The 13341-nt window shown below is 39.5% G+C and overlaps 1 protein-coding gene across 3 annotated transcripts in view; it reads left to right on the top strand.

Moving 5' to 3' along the window:
• Positions 1-705: 705 nt before the first annotated feature.
• The window catches only part of LRAT (lecithin retinol acyltransferase (phosphatidylcholine--retinol O-acyltransferase)), a 151921-nt gene continuing 139285 nt past the window's right edge, over positions 706-13341 (top strand). For all 3 annotated transcript variants that reach the window (XR_825334.1, XR_825332.1, XR_825331.1), the window contains exons 1-2: positions 706-731; positions 7496-7564. The gene's annotated coding sequence lies outside the window, so the exon portion shown is untranslated. The remainder of the gene's footprint in view (positions 732-7495; positions 7565-13341) is intronic.

The raw sequence follows: 13341 nt of genomic DNA, 5'->3' as shown, positions 1-13341 counted from the left end.
GCCATAAGGGTGGTGTCATTTGCATATCTGAGGTTATGGATATTTCTCCTGGCAATCTTGATTCCAGCTTGTGCTTCCTCCAGCCCAGCATTTCTCATGATGTACTCTGCATATAAGTCAAATAAGTGGGGTGACAATATACAGCCTTGACATACTCCTTTTCCTATTTGGAACCAGTCTGTTGTTCCATGTCCAGTTCTAACTGTTGCTTCCTAACCTGCATACAGGTTTCTCAAGAGTCAGGTCAGGTGGTCTGGTATTCCCATCTCTTTCAGAATTTTCCAGTTTATTGTGATCCACTGGAGAAGGCAATGGCACCCTACTCCAGTACTCTTGCCTGGAAAATTCCGTGGATGGAGGAGCCTGGTAGGCTGAAATCCATTGGGTCGCGAAGAGTCGGACATGGCTGAGCGACTTCACTTTCACTTTCATGCATTGGAGAAGGAAACAGCAACCCACTCCAGTGTTCATGCCTGGAGAATTCCAGGAAGGGGGGAGCCTGGTGGGCTGCCATCTATGGGGTCACATAGAGTTGGACACAACTGAAGTGAGTTAGCAGCAGCATTATGACCCACACAGTCAAAGGCTTTGGCATAGTCAATAAAGCAGAAGTAAATGTTTTTCTGGAACTCTCTTACTTTTTCAGTGATCCAGCGGATGTTGGCAATTTGATCTCTGGTTCCTCTGCCTTTTCTAAAACCAGCTTGAACATCTGGAATTTCTGAGTTCAGGTATTGCTGATCAATATGTCTTTATTGAATGAATGAGTCTGTAAAGTGTAATACTTACATCATGCAGTTAAAGTTAAGATCACATTGTGAGTCCACTTTTTATTTTTGAAAGAACCCTCGTTTACAGTGACACAAATCTGGCTTCAAATCCTGGTTACACACTCTTTATGGTGTGAACTCCTCAGGAGGTCTGTTTTCCGTATTTGTGGGATGGGTATAGTATAATACCGCAAAAGCTTATTGTGATTACAAGGTGAAACATTAACACACATAAGACATTTATTTATGAGGAAGCTAAAAAATGAGAAGCTTTGATAATTTACGTATGGATGTGCTTTTTAAGGGATTCGCAGGTGGCTCAGTGGTAAATAATCTGTCTATTAATGCAGGAGATGCAGAAGACTTGAGTTCGATCCCTGGGTTGGGAAGATCCCCTGGAGGAGGGAGTGGCTAACCACTCCAATATTCTTGCAGGGAAATCCCATGGACAGAGGAGCCTAGTGGGCTACAGTCCGTGGGGTCGCAAGAGTCGGACATGAATGAGCATGCATGCACACTTTGTAAGTTCTAAAGCCACATATATACATATTGCATGAAAATTCCCAAGGACTGGCATATGCAATGTACTGTTCTAAATATTTCAGGGTGAAATGAGCACTTCAGTGCTCACAGAATAGTGTAGTTTAGAAAATGAGTAGTCAGTGGTACCTATACCTCATGTGTTCTAATGGAACCAATTGTCTGACATCCTATTATTCCTGCATAATTTTCCCTTATCCTTTGGCCCTGCTGTGACAATATATAGGCAAAATATAGTCTTTTTTTTTTAAAGTAAAACAAAATTTAATGCTTTTAGACAGTTTTCAGAGTAGCAATTCTGTTTAGCAAAAGTGAACTTTAAGTTTGGTTTCATGGCCCAATTATGCAGGCAATAATTCCACAGAGATGCAGTAATCACTTTTTTCAGATGTCATCAAAAGAAGATATTCTTGTTTTCTGTGGTAGTTTTTATTTATTATTATTTTTAAACTATTGTTAACATAGCATGGCAGAAAGATTGTATCAGGAATGTGATATAATACAACTGTTTCCATTGATGCCTTAGACCTTACTGTTCCCTAGGTGGCTGAGAATGTCCTTCTCCCTTCCACTAAAGTATAACTGTGATGTATTTACTGCCTCTCCCAGTAAATAGAAAAATATCACACTACTACATTGAAGGTATATTTTACAATTACCATTAGCAGCATAATTGAATTTTCCATAATTGGGGTTCTACAGAGTTAAATACTTTTAAAACAGGCAACATATATTCTTATTATCTCAGTCTCTCATAAAACCTGAGTACAAATTCAGTCACTTAAGTCACTCACAGCTAACCGAGGTATACAGCTGGTAAGAAAAGCTGTCAGATGCCATCTCTTCAGCATGGTCCTACTGCATGAGTACTATCTATTTTAGTTCAGTACATGATGTTGGGAAGATCCCCTAGAGGAGGAAATGGCAATCCACTCCAGTATTCTTGCCCGGAATATCCCATGGACAGAGGACCTTACAGTCCATGGAGTCACAAGGAGTGGGACATGACTCGGAGACTGAGCACACTCATAATGCCAGGCCTCAGAGATTTAAAGGGGAATATGGCATGTGTGTGTGTGTGTGTGTGTGTGTGTGTTTTAATCTTGTGATAGTTTTTTCCTGAAATTCCATATTCTTAAGACTCTAAGTAAGCTTAGAAGAGTTCAGGTCACTGTTGTTGGGGGTGGGGGTGGGGGCTAAGACCCAGACCTAGTTTTGTATTCTTAAGATTTAAGAATCATAGTTCCACAGGACTGCTAGATAAATGGAGACAGCTTCAGAACCTGCCTGGGAATTCCCAAGCTGTCCTACTTAGGCTGTGATGTGGCTTTTCCTTGGTTTGCAGCACCTTCTTGAATACATGCAGGTTCAGGATGATTTCAAGAACCCAGCAAGCAGCTGGGCTTTCCCTAGATCTACACCCTGCCTCCCTGACAGCTCTGCCTCCCAGACAGCCTGCTCTAGCAGCCCCGTCTCCCCCGTACTGCACTTGAACAGAGCTAGGCTACTATGGGACTGAGCAGAGTGCCCCACCTGGTGTTGAGGGAGATGACCCCCAACTAGTGAGGGTTCAAGCAGACAGAGGTGTCCTCGGCCTGGAGGAGAGGCTTGTGTATTTGACCTTAGGACATCACACTTGAAGAAGAAACTTCTTCAATTTAGAAGTTGGGTATGGCCAATAAATGCCTTTATTTTCTAGTAAAGTAAAAACAGCCTGATAAGCACTCACAGAACTGAGACCAGGTTTTATTCATTCTTGCCTGGCACAGTGCCTCTCACAAACAGTATATCACTTGTTTATTAATTGTACATAGATTTATTCTGGGATCATCGATGAGTCTCTTATTGTTCAGGAATTCTGGAATATCTACATTATTTTAGTTGTTGTAGTTTCAGTTCAGTTCAGTTCAGTCGCTCAGTCATGTCCGACTCTTTGCAACCCCATGAATTGCAGCACGCCAGGCTTCCCTGTCCATCACCAACTCCTGGAGTTCACTCAAACTCATGTCCATCGAGTTGGTGATGCCATCCAGCCATCTCATCCTCTGTCGTCCCTTTCTCCTCCTGCACCCAATCCCTCCAAGCATCAGAGTCTTTTCCAACGAGTCAACTCTTCGCATGAGGTGGCCAAAGTACTGGAGTTTCAGCTTTAGCATCATTCCTTCCAAAAAACACCCAGTACTGATCTCCTTTAGGATGGACTGGTTGGATCTCCTTGCAGTCCAAGGGACTATCAAGAGTCTTCTCCAACACCACAGTTCAAAAGCATCAATTCTTCGGCGCTCAGCTTTCTTCACAGTCCAACTCTCACATCCATACATGACCACTGGAAAAACCATAGCCTTGACTAGATGGACCTTTGTTGGCAAAGTAATGTCTCTGCTTTTGAATATGCTATCTAGGTTGGTCATAACTTTCCTTCCAAGGAGTAAGCGTCTTTTAATTTCATGGCTGCAATCACCATTGTAGTTTAGCATTTACTTAAAAATAAATATTTCTTGAACACTGTACTGGATCTTAGAAATACAAAACAAAACACAAGCTATTGGAGAGAGTCAGTCTTTTCTAGTAAGGGGGTCTCTGATGCTTCTGCATCCTTGTCCCTTCCCTTTCTGACATGGGCTGCTTGCTGGTTCCTGTGCACTGGAGTTAAGGCAGACTGATAGCCAGTTCTGCTTCTTCTTGACATTTTCTGCCATGTCTTCCACTTGTTCAGATAGCTTTCATCGAGAAAGCAGATCTCATGAGCCTCTCCATTTGCTTCTTGCCCAGTGAAACACTCACTGGCAGATATGATGACTTAAGAATCTGAACAAGGAAACATTTAAAACTACATGATTCTGATTGGCAATGCAGTTTTCCCCTTTGTTTTGGAGTTTGCATTGTCTCTGCAGCCTATCGTGGTCATTTGAATCATCTGTCAGCCACAAAGTGGGCTTTGTCTGGTCTGTGTGGTATCCATTTGTTCGTGTCTTGCTTTCCTCTCTTCCCACGATATTCCCACGATCGCAGACACAACTTTGTTTGAATTTCATACTTTTACTAAGCATTTTGACTTGAAATCCCAAAGTCAGATTTATCATCCTTCTCTGAAATCCCTAATGAAAAGATTCTGTTTTGTGTGCAGTCTGTAGAACAGTTTAATTGGAGATTGACAGACATTTCATCAGATAGTTCTGCTTCTCATCTCAGAGTAGTTTCTGTTGACCTTTCTGAGCTCAGATGTCCTGGAGAAATAGCATAGAATTAATTATAGATACATTTGTCTTTCAAAAATTTCTCTTATTTTAATAGTCTTTTTGTATGTATATCACATCATGTCTGAATTTGCTCTTATGATTGTAAAAGCCATCCATCGTCTTATAGCATACTATCTTATAGCATATTATACAGGGGGAAATATGTAAATAACTTCTCAGTAATTAAGAAATACTTCTGCACTGCCCTTATGTATTTGAGTGAGACTTTGCTGTGCCAAGGTCTCTGATGTAGTAGAAAGTGTTTCCCTGTGAAAAACCTTTACATAGAATCTTTACAGTAGGCATGAGGAATTTCAACAGGTCAGAAGAAAGGGATTCTAAGGCAGTTAATAGGAAATTAGAGGTTTAATACTCCTTGATTATGCCTCATAGCTTATGAAAAATGAGAGATATGTGAATAAACCTTTAAGAATAAGACCTGTTTTGAAATATATTCTCTATTATCTCAACCAACTTTTACTAAGTGCCCACTGGGTACACTGCTGGAGACTTAGGGACCCCACGTTAAGACAAAGCTCCTGCCTTTCAACATACCACTATTTAGCAGAAAACAGTATCTTATGATAGTATTTTTCTTTAGACTTTTTAGTTCTCTTGTTTTGCATTTTGGGAATTGCCTTATTTTTAGTTAGGGAATAACTTGAAGACAGCCACCTATTTTAGAATGAGGTAAGGAGCAAACCTGGAGGCTTGATTGGAGCAGATTTGCCCTTTGACCTCTTATGTTTACATCAGACCAAATAGTGAGGGGCAGAGGTGATTTTTGTCTGAATTGATTTATAAGCTTGGAATAGCAAAGATTTTACACCTGGTGAGTTAGAAATAGATCATTTCTTTTATCAAGAAGTCTTTGCCATTTGCGGGAAATCCTTTCTGGAGAGCACTGGGCATAGGGAAATCTGCTCTCACTGTTACAGATATTTCTCTGTTTCTTGTCTTTTCTGTGACCCTGTAATAATTTACTTTTCTTTAGTTAGCATGGTTCAGTATGTGGATTTTCACCCCAAAATGATGATGCTTGGATGTAAAGAACAATAACCAAAAACTCACTGTGATAAAATGATTTCCCTGGGCATAACCCCAAAAAGCATAAGTGTATATCCACAGCATCTGTACTTGAATATGTAAAGCAAATAAGATCTTACACATTTTTTCCAATTTTGATTATATTATTGTTAAACTTAAATTTTAAAAAGTAAATTATACTTTGTGCTTTACTTCTAGTTCCTCAGCTACTATCTGTAGAGAAGCTGGATAATTTATTTTCTTTTAAATTTATTTTTAATTGTAGGATAATTGCTTTACAATGTTATATTGGTTTCCACCTTGCATCAACATGAATTAGCCATAAGTATACAGTGTCCCCTCACTCTTGAACCTCCCTCCCACCTCCTACTCCATCCCACCCTTCTAGGTGATTATTTGATTTTTGATTAATTCTCAGAGATAACCATATGTCTGCTAACTGCTGCAAAAGTAAAATAGTCTGTAAGTTAAGTTGTGTGGTCATTTTAATGGCCAAGTAACCACACATGGGTAATTACAAGGAAATGATTATGTGACTTATTGTAAAACTTTAAAATGTGAGGTCTTCTTATTTTTTGTGAAGTCTTCTTCACGCTTCCCTTGTGGTTCAGCTGGTAAAGAATCTGCCTGCAGTGCAGGAGACCTGGGTTCAATCCCTGGGTTGTAAAGATCCCCTGGAGAAGGAAAGGCTACCCACTCCAGTATTCTGACCTGGAGAATTCCATGGACTGTATGGTCTATGGTATCACAAAGAGTCGGACATGACTCAGTGACTTTCACTTTCCCTTCTTTTTTTTCTTATTCTTAGGGAAAAAGTGTAAGTCTTTTGGCTATTTGCCATCACTTAAGTCAGAATTACCCTAAGGAAATACAGCTAACTGCAGAAGAGCTTTGCTCTCACAGATGGATAGCACAGCCCCATGTATTACATACACAAAAACTAAAGGCCTAAATGCCCAACAGGAAGGAAAGGTTGAACAGATGAGGAGATCTCCAGAGAATGAAAACTTATATACTCAATAAAAGTATGTTTATGAAAAGCTTTCTTGACAAGGAAGTTTTTTATGCTGTCATATATGGTACATGATAAATGTCTTAGTCCTAACTTTGAATATTTCTGTTAATTCCAGTGGAATAAATTTTCTTCTTTTAAAATGTAGGGCCTTGATGTTGGCCTGAGGCATGGACTAACCAGCAGAAATTCCATTTAGACAAGAGAAACAGTCACATGATTTAGCTTGTTAGAAAATATGTAAAAGTCTTAGTATAATTATGACATCAACTTTGTGATATTTAGTCTATGTAAGTACCTGCTTTTACTTGATAGAATTATTTTTTAAAAAATAAACCCATAGTAACAAAAGTAATTATCTAGTTTGTGCTTTAAACTGTAGTTTGGTTGAAAATGAGATACTTTTGAGCTACATCACTCCCAGTGACTCTTAATCCAATCTACCATTTTGGTCTCCTGTATTGGTTTCTGTAATCTATCGACTACATGTGAAATCATTGGCTTCTATTGAGAATTAATGTTGGGTTTTCAAAATGAATGCTCAGGGCTTGTATAGTGTTGGGAATTTTAGGTTTTAATAGAACTTTGGAATTAAAATTGCTAATAGATTACAAAAGAGAAGTGATATTTTTAAAGTTATTATCCTTATTTCATCACCATGGTGTTGATGAAAGTTCCGTTTATTTTGAACATAATTTTAGACCTTTCCATTGATTGATCATATTTTCAAATTCACATCAGACTAGTTCTTTTCAGGCAACATGAATATTATAATTACTTAGTGTTTAATGTAGCTTTGCAAGTAATTAGAAGATTGATTAGTCTATTGCCTTTGAGTTGATTACATACATATCATAGTGCATAACACATTTATTTTTATATTTTAGGACTTGGACTATGTTCCTGATTTGTTCAGACTGCCATGGCTCCATATATAAAGGACATTCACCAAAAAGGTAATCTGAAAAGTGTTTGTCATTAAATCATCTTAAGTTCCTATATTCATTGCCATGTCAAATTTTAAGAATGAGAGATGTTTTTTAAGAACACAGAATTTTTTCCAGTTCGAAGATGGTGAAATAGAAGGACTTGCGATCATCTCCTCCTGCGAGATCACCAAAATCACAACTATTGAACAACCAGGGACAGGAAGGTGCTGAAAATGTTCGTTAGTCATGTCTGACTCTTTGTAACCCCATGGACTGTAGCCCACCAGGCTCCTCTGTCCCTAGAATTTTCCAGGCAAGAATACTGAAGTGGGTTGCTATTTCCTTCTCCAGGGGATCTTCCTGACCCATGGACTGAAACCAGATCTCCCACATTGCAAGCAGACTCTTTACCAACTGAGCCACCAGGGAAGACCCTGGAGGATGCTGGTACCTACCAGAAAAAGATACCCCATGTCCAAAGATAAAGAAAAAGCCACTGTGAGAATGGAGGAGGGGCACAATCACAATAAAATCAAATCCCATTCTCTTCAAACTAGAGAACAATAATACCAAAGAAGTTCTCCCACTTCTGAAGGTTCTGAAGGTGTGAAAGTTCTGAACCACATGTCATACTTCCCAATCTGGGTATCCGACAAAGGGACTGGAAATCCCCAGGGAATCTTATCTTGAAGACCAGTGGGATTTGATTACAAGACTTCCACAAGACTTCCAGTCTTGGAGGGCACAAACAAAACCTTGCTCACACCAAGACTCAGGGGAAAGGAGCAATGACCCCACAGAAGAATGAGTCAAAGCTATCTGCTAGTGTTGGAGGGTCTCCTGTGATGTGGATCAGCAGGGTTTCACCGCAGGGATGGGGGCACTGGCAACAGTAGTCTGTGAAGGTCACCTTGGTGTAAATTTTCTTGGAGGTTGCCATTAACCCAAACATAGAACCCACAGACCTAAGGCTGGGTCACCTCAGGCTAAAAATCCCCACCCATCATCAGATATTTGGATTGAAGTTTTACTGAGCAAGGCCCTGCCCACCAGAGAAAGATCCAGCTTTTCCCACCACCAGTCCCTCCCATCAGGAAGCTTACACAAGCCTCTTAGCCTCCTCCATCAGAGAGCAAGCACAAGAAGAAAGAACCACAGCCATACAGTGACTAAAACAAAAACCACATTACAGAAAGTTAATCAGCATGAAAAGGCAGAAAGTTATGTCCCAGATAAAGGGACAAAATAAAACTCCAGAAAAACAACTAAATGAAGTGGAGATAGGCAAAATTCCAGAAAAAGAATTCAGAATAATGATAGTGAAGTTGACTCAGCATCTTGGAAAAAGAATGGAGGCAAAGATTGAGAAGATGCAAGAAATGTTTACCAAAGACCTAGAAGACCTAAGGAACAAACCAACAGAGATGAATAATATACAAGTGAAGCGAAAGTCGCTCAGGCGTGTCTGATTCTTTGAGACCCCGTGGACTTACATGGAATTCTCCAGGCCAGAATACTGGAGTGGGTAGCCGTTCCCTTCTCCAGGGGATCACCTCAACCCAGGGATTGAACCTAGGTCTCCCACATTGCAGGCAGATTCTTTACCAGCTGAGCCACAAGGGAAGCCTGAATAACACACTAGAAGGAATCAATAGCAAAATAACTGAGGCAGAAGAATGGATAAATGACCTGAAAGAATGGTGGAAATCACTGCTGCAGAACAGAATATAGAAAAAAGAATGAAAAGAAATGAAGACAACCTAAGAGACCTCCGGGACAACATTAAATATACCAACATTCACATAATAGGAGTGCCAGAAGGAGAAGAGAGTGATAAAGCACCTGAGAAAATATTTGAAGAGATAATAGCTGAAAACTTCCCTAACATGGGAAAGGAAATAGTCAACCAAGTCTAGGAAGCACAGAGAGTCCCGGGCAGGATAAACCCAATGAGGAACACACTGAGACATATAGTAATCAAACTGACAAAAATTAAAGGCAGGTAAAATGTTAAAAGGAACGAGGGAAAAATAACTAATAACATACAAGGGAACTCCCATCAGGCAATCAGCTGATTTCTCAACAGAAACTCTACAAGCCAGAAGGGAATGGCTTCTGTAATATGTTTAAAGTGATGAAAGGGAAGAACTTACGAGCAAGAATACTCTACCCAGCAAGACTCTCCTTCAGATTTGATGGAGAAATCAAAAGCTTTCCAGGAAAGCAAAAGTTAAGATAATTCAAGGTCACCAAACCAGCTGGACAACAAATGCTAAAGGAACTTCTCTAGGCAGGAAATAAAAGAAGGGATATACCTATCTACAGAAAATAAACCCCCAAAAATTGAAAAAACAGTAATAGGATCATACATATAAATGTAAATGGATTAAATGCAGCAACTAAAAGACTTGCACTTCCACTTACCGCATCACTGTGCTTGACCCTGTAAATTGTATGTAATTATTTTATATTGTTAGGTTAATCATTAATCATGTTTCCATTATGGTTTGCAACTGTAATTATCTTCCACCCCCCCCCCAGCTATTGATTGTGAAAACTGATAAACATCTTTCACTATTGTGGAAAAAACAGAACACAGCATTTTTATTACTAATATTTTAATTTACTTCTTGACTGCACTTGGTCTTTTTTTAATTAACTAATTCATTTTAATTGGAGGATAATTTCTTTACAGTATTGTGGAGGTTATTGCCCTACATTGACATGAATCACCCACAGGTGTGATTGTCCTCCAATCCTGAACACCACTCCAACACCACTCCCACCTCCCTGCCCATTCCATCCCCCTGGGTTGTCCCAGAGCACTAGCTTTGAGTGCCCGCTTCATGCATCAAACTTGCACTGGTCATCTATTTTACATATGGTAATATTGGAACAACAGACTGGTTCCAAATAGGAAAAGGAATACGTCAAGGCTGTATATTGTCACCCTGTTTATTTAACTTATATGCAGAGTACATCATGAGAAACGCTGGACTGGAAGAAGCACAAGCTGGAATCAAGATTGCCGGGAGAATATCAATAACCTCAGATATGCAGATGGCATATCTTATGGCAGAAAGTGAAGAGGAACTAAAAAGCCTCTTGATGAAAGTGAAAGTGGAGAGTGAAAAAGTTGGCTTAAAGCTCAACATTCAGAAAACGAAGATCATGGCATCCAGTCCCATCACTTCATGGGAAATAGATGGGGAAACAGTGGAAACAGTGTTAGACTTTATTTTTCTGGGCTCCAAAATCACTGCAGATGGTTACTGCAGCCATGAAATTAAAAGATGCTTACTCCTTGGAAGGAAAGTTATGACCAACCTAGATAGCTTATTCAAAAGCAGAGACATTGCCAACAAAGGTCTGTCTAGTCAAGGCTATGGTTTTTCCTGTGGTCATGTATGGATGTGAGAGTTGGACTGTGAAGAAGGCTGAGCGCCGAAGAATTGATGCTTTAGAACTGTGGTGTTGGAGAAGACTCTTGAGAGTCCCTTGGACTGCAAGGAGATCCAACCAGTCCATTCTGAAGGAGATCAGCCCTGGAATTTCTTTAGAAGGAATGATGCTAAAGCTGAAACTCCAGTACTTTGGCCACCTCATGCGAAGAGTTGACTCATTGGAAAAGACTCTGATGCTGGGAGGGATTGGGGGCAGGAGGAGAAGGGGGCGACAGAGGATGAGATGGCTGGATGGCGTCACTGACTCGATGGACATGAGTCTCAGTGAACTCTGGGAGTTGGTGATGGACAGGGAGGCCTAGCGTGCTGCAATTCATGGGGTCACAAAGAGTCAGACACGACTGAGCGACTGATCTGATCTGATCTGATGGCAGTTCTATTTCCAGTTTTTTAAGGAATCTCCACACTGGTCTCCATAGTGGCTGTACCAGTTTGCATTCCCACCAGTAGTGTAAGAGGATTCCCTTTTCTCCACACCCTGTCCAGCATTTATTGTTTGTAGACTTTTTGATGGTGGCCATTTGGCACCTCATTGTGGTTTCGATTTGCATTTCTCTAATAATAAGTCATGTTGAGCATCTTTTCATGTGTTTATTAGCCATCTGTATATCTTCTTTGGAAAAATGTCTGTTTAGTTCTTTGGCCCAGTTTTTGATTGGGTTGTTCATTTTTCTGGTATTGAGCTGCCTGTGCTGCTCAGTATTTTGGAGATTCTTTGTCAGTTGTTCTATTTGAGATTATTTCTCCCATTTTGAAGGCTATCTTTTCACCTTACTTATAGTTTCCTTTGTTGTGCAAAAGCTTTTAAGTTTAACTAAGTCCCATTTATTTATTTTTGTTTTTATTTCCATTACTCTGGGAGGTGGGTCATAGAGTTTCTTGCTGTGATTTATGTCAGAGTATTCTATGTTTTCCTCTAAGAGTTTTATAGTTTCTGGTCTTACATTTAAATCTTTAATGACTTTTGAGTTTGTTTCTTTATATACTGTTAGAAAGTGTTCTAGTTTCATTCTTTTACATGTGGTTGGTCAGTTTTCCCAGCACCACTTTTTGAAGAGACTGTCTTTTCTGCATTGTATATTTTTGCCTCTTTTGTCAAAGATAAGTTGTCTATAGGTGTGTGGATTTATCTCTGGGCTTTCTACTTCGTTCCATTGATCTATGTTTGTTTTTTTGCCAGTTCCATGCTGTCTTGATGACTGTAGTTCTGTAGTATAGTCTGAAGTCAGAAATGTTGATTCCTCCAGTTCCATTCTTCTCTCTCAAGATTGCTTTGGCTATTCAAGGATTTTTTCTGTTCCCATACAAAAAGCATACAAAAATTGTGAAATTATTTGTTTTAGTTCTGTGAAAAATATCGTTGTAACTTGATAGGGATTGTATTGAATCTATAGATTGCTTTGGGTAGTATACTCATTTTCACTATATTGATTCTCCCAGTCCACGAACATGGTATATTTCTCTGTCTATTTGTGTCATCTTTCATTTCTTTCATCAGTGTTTTACAATTTTCTGTATATATGTCTTTTGTTTCTTTAGGTAACTTTTTTCCTAAGCATTTTATTCTTTTCGTTGAGATCGTAAATGGGATTATTTCCTTAATTTCTCTTTCTGTTTTTTCATTGTTAGTGTATAGGAATTCAAGGAATTTCTGTGTATTAATTTTATAGCCTGCATCTTTACCATATTCACTGATTAGCTCTAGTAATGTTCTACTGGTATCTTTAGGGTTTTCTATGTAGAGGATCATGTCATCTGCAAACAGTGAGGGTTTTACTTCTTCTTTTCCAATCTGGATTCATTTTATTTCTTTTCCTTCTCTGATTGCTGTGGCTAGGACTTCTAAAACCATGTTGAATAGTAGTAGTGAGAGTGGGCACCCTTGTCTTGTTCCTGATTTTAGAGGAAATGCTTTCCATTTTTTTTCCATTGTGGATAATGTTTGCTGTGGGTTTGTTGTATATGGCTTTTCTTATGTTGAGGTATGTTTCTTCTATGCCTGCTTTCTGGAGAGTTTTTATCATAAATGGTGTTGAGTTTTCACTGGATCTTGTTGCTGTGTGAGGGCTTTCCCTAGTTTGGTGAGTAGGAGCTGTTCTTTGCTGTGGTGCCTGGGCTTCTCATTGCGGTGGCTTCTTTGTGAAGCATCGGCTCTAGGGCATTCACACATCAGTAGCTGCAGTTCATGGGTTTAGTTGCCCTGTGGCATGTGGCATCTTCACAGACAAGGGATGGAACCCATGTATCTGCATTGGCCCATAGGTTCCTAACCACTGGACCACCAGGGAGCCCAGGATTGATATTGATATATATATATATATATATATATATATATATATA

The sequence above is a fragment of the Bison bison genome, unplaced genomic scaffold (genome assembly GCF_000754665.1).
Source record: "Bison bison bison isolate TAMUID 2011002044 unplaced genomic scaffold, Bison_UMD1.0 scf7180017864146, whole genome shotgun sequence".
Classification (NCBI taxonomy): Eukaryota; Metazoa; Chordata; class Mammalia; order Artiodactyla; family Bovidae; genus Bison; species Bison bison.
This window is presented reverse-complemented; position numbering and strand designations above follow the sequence as displayed.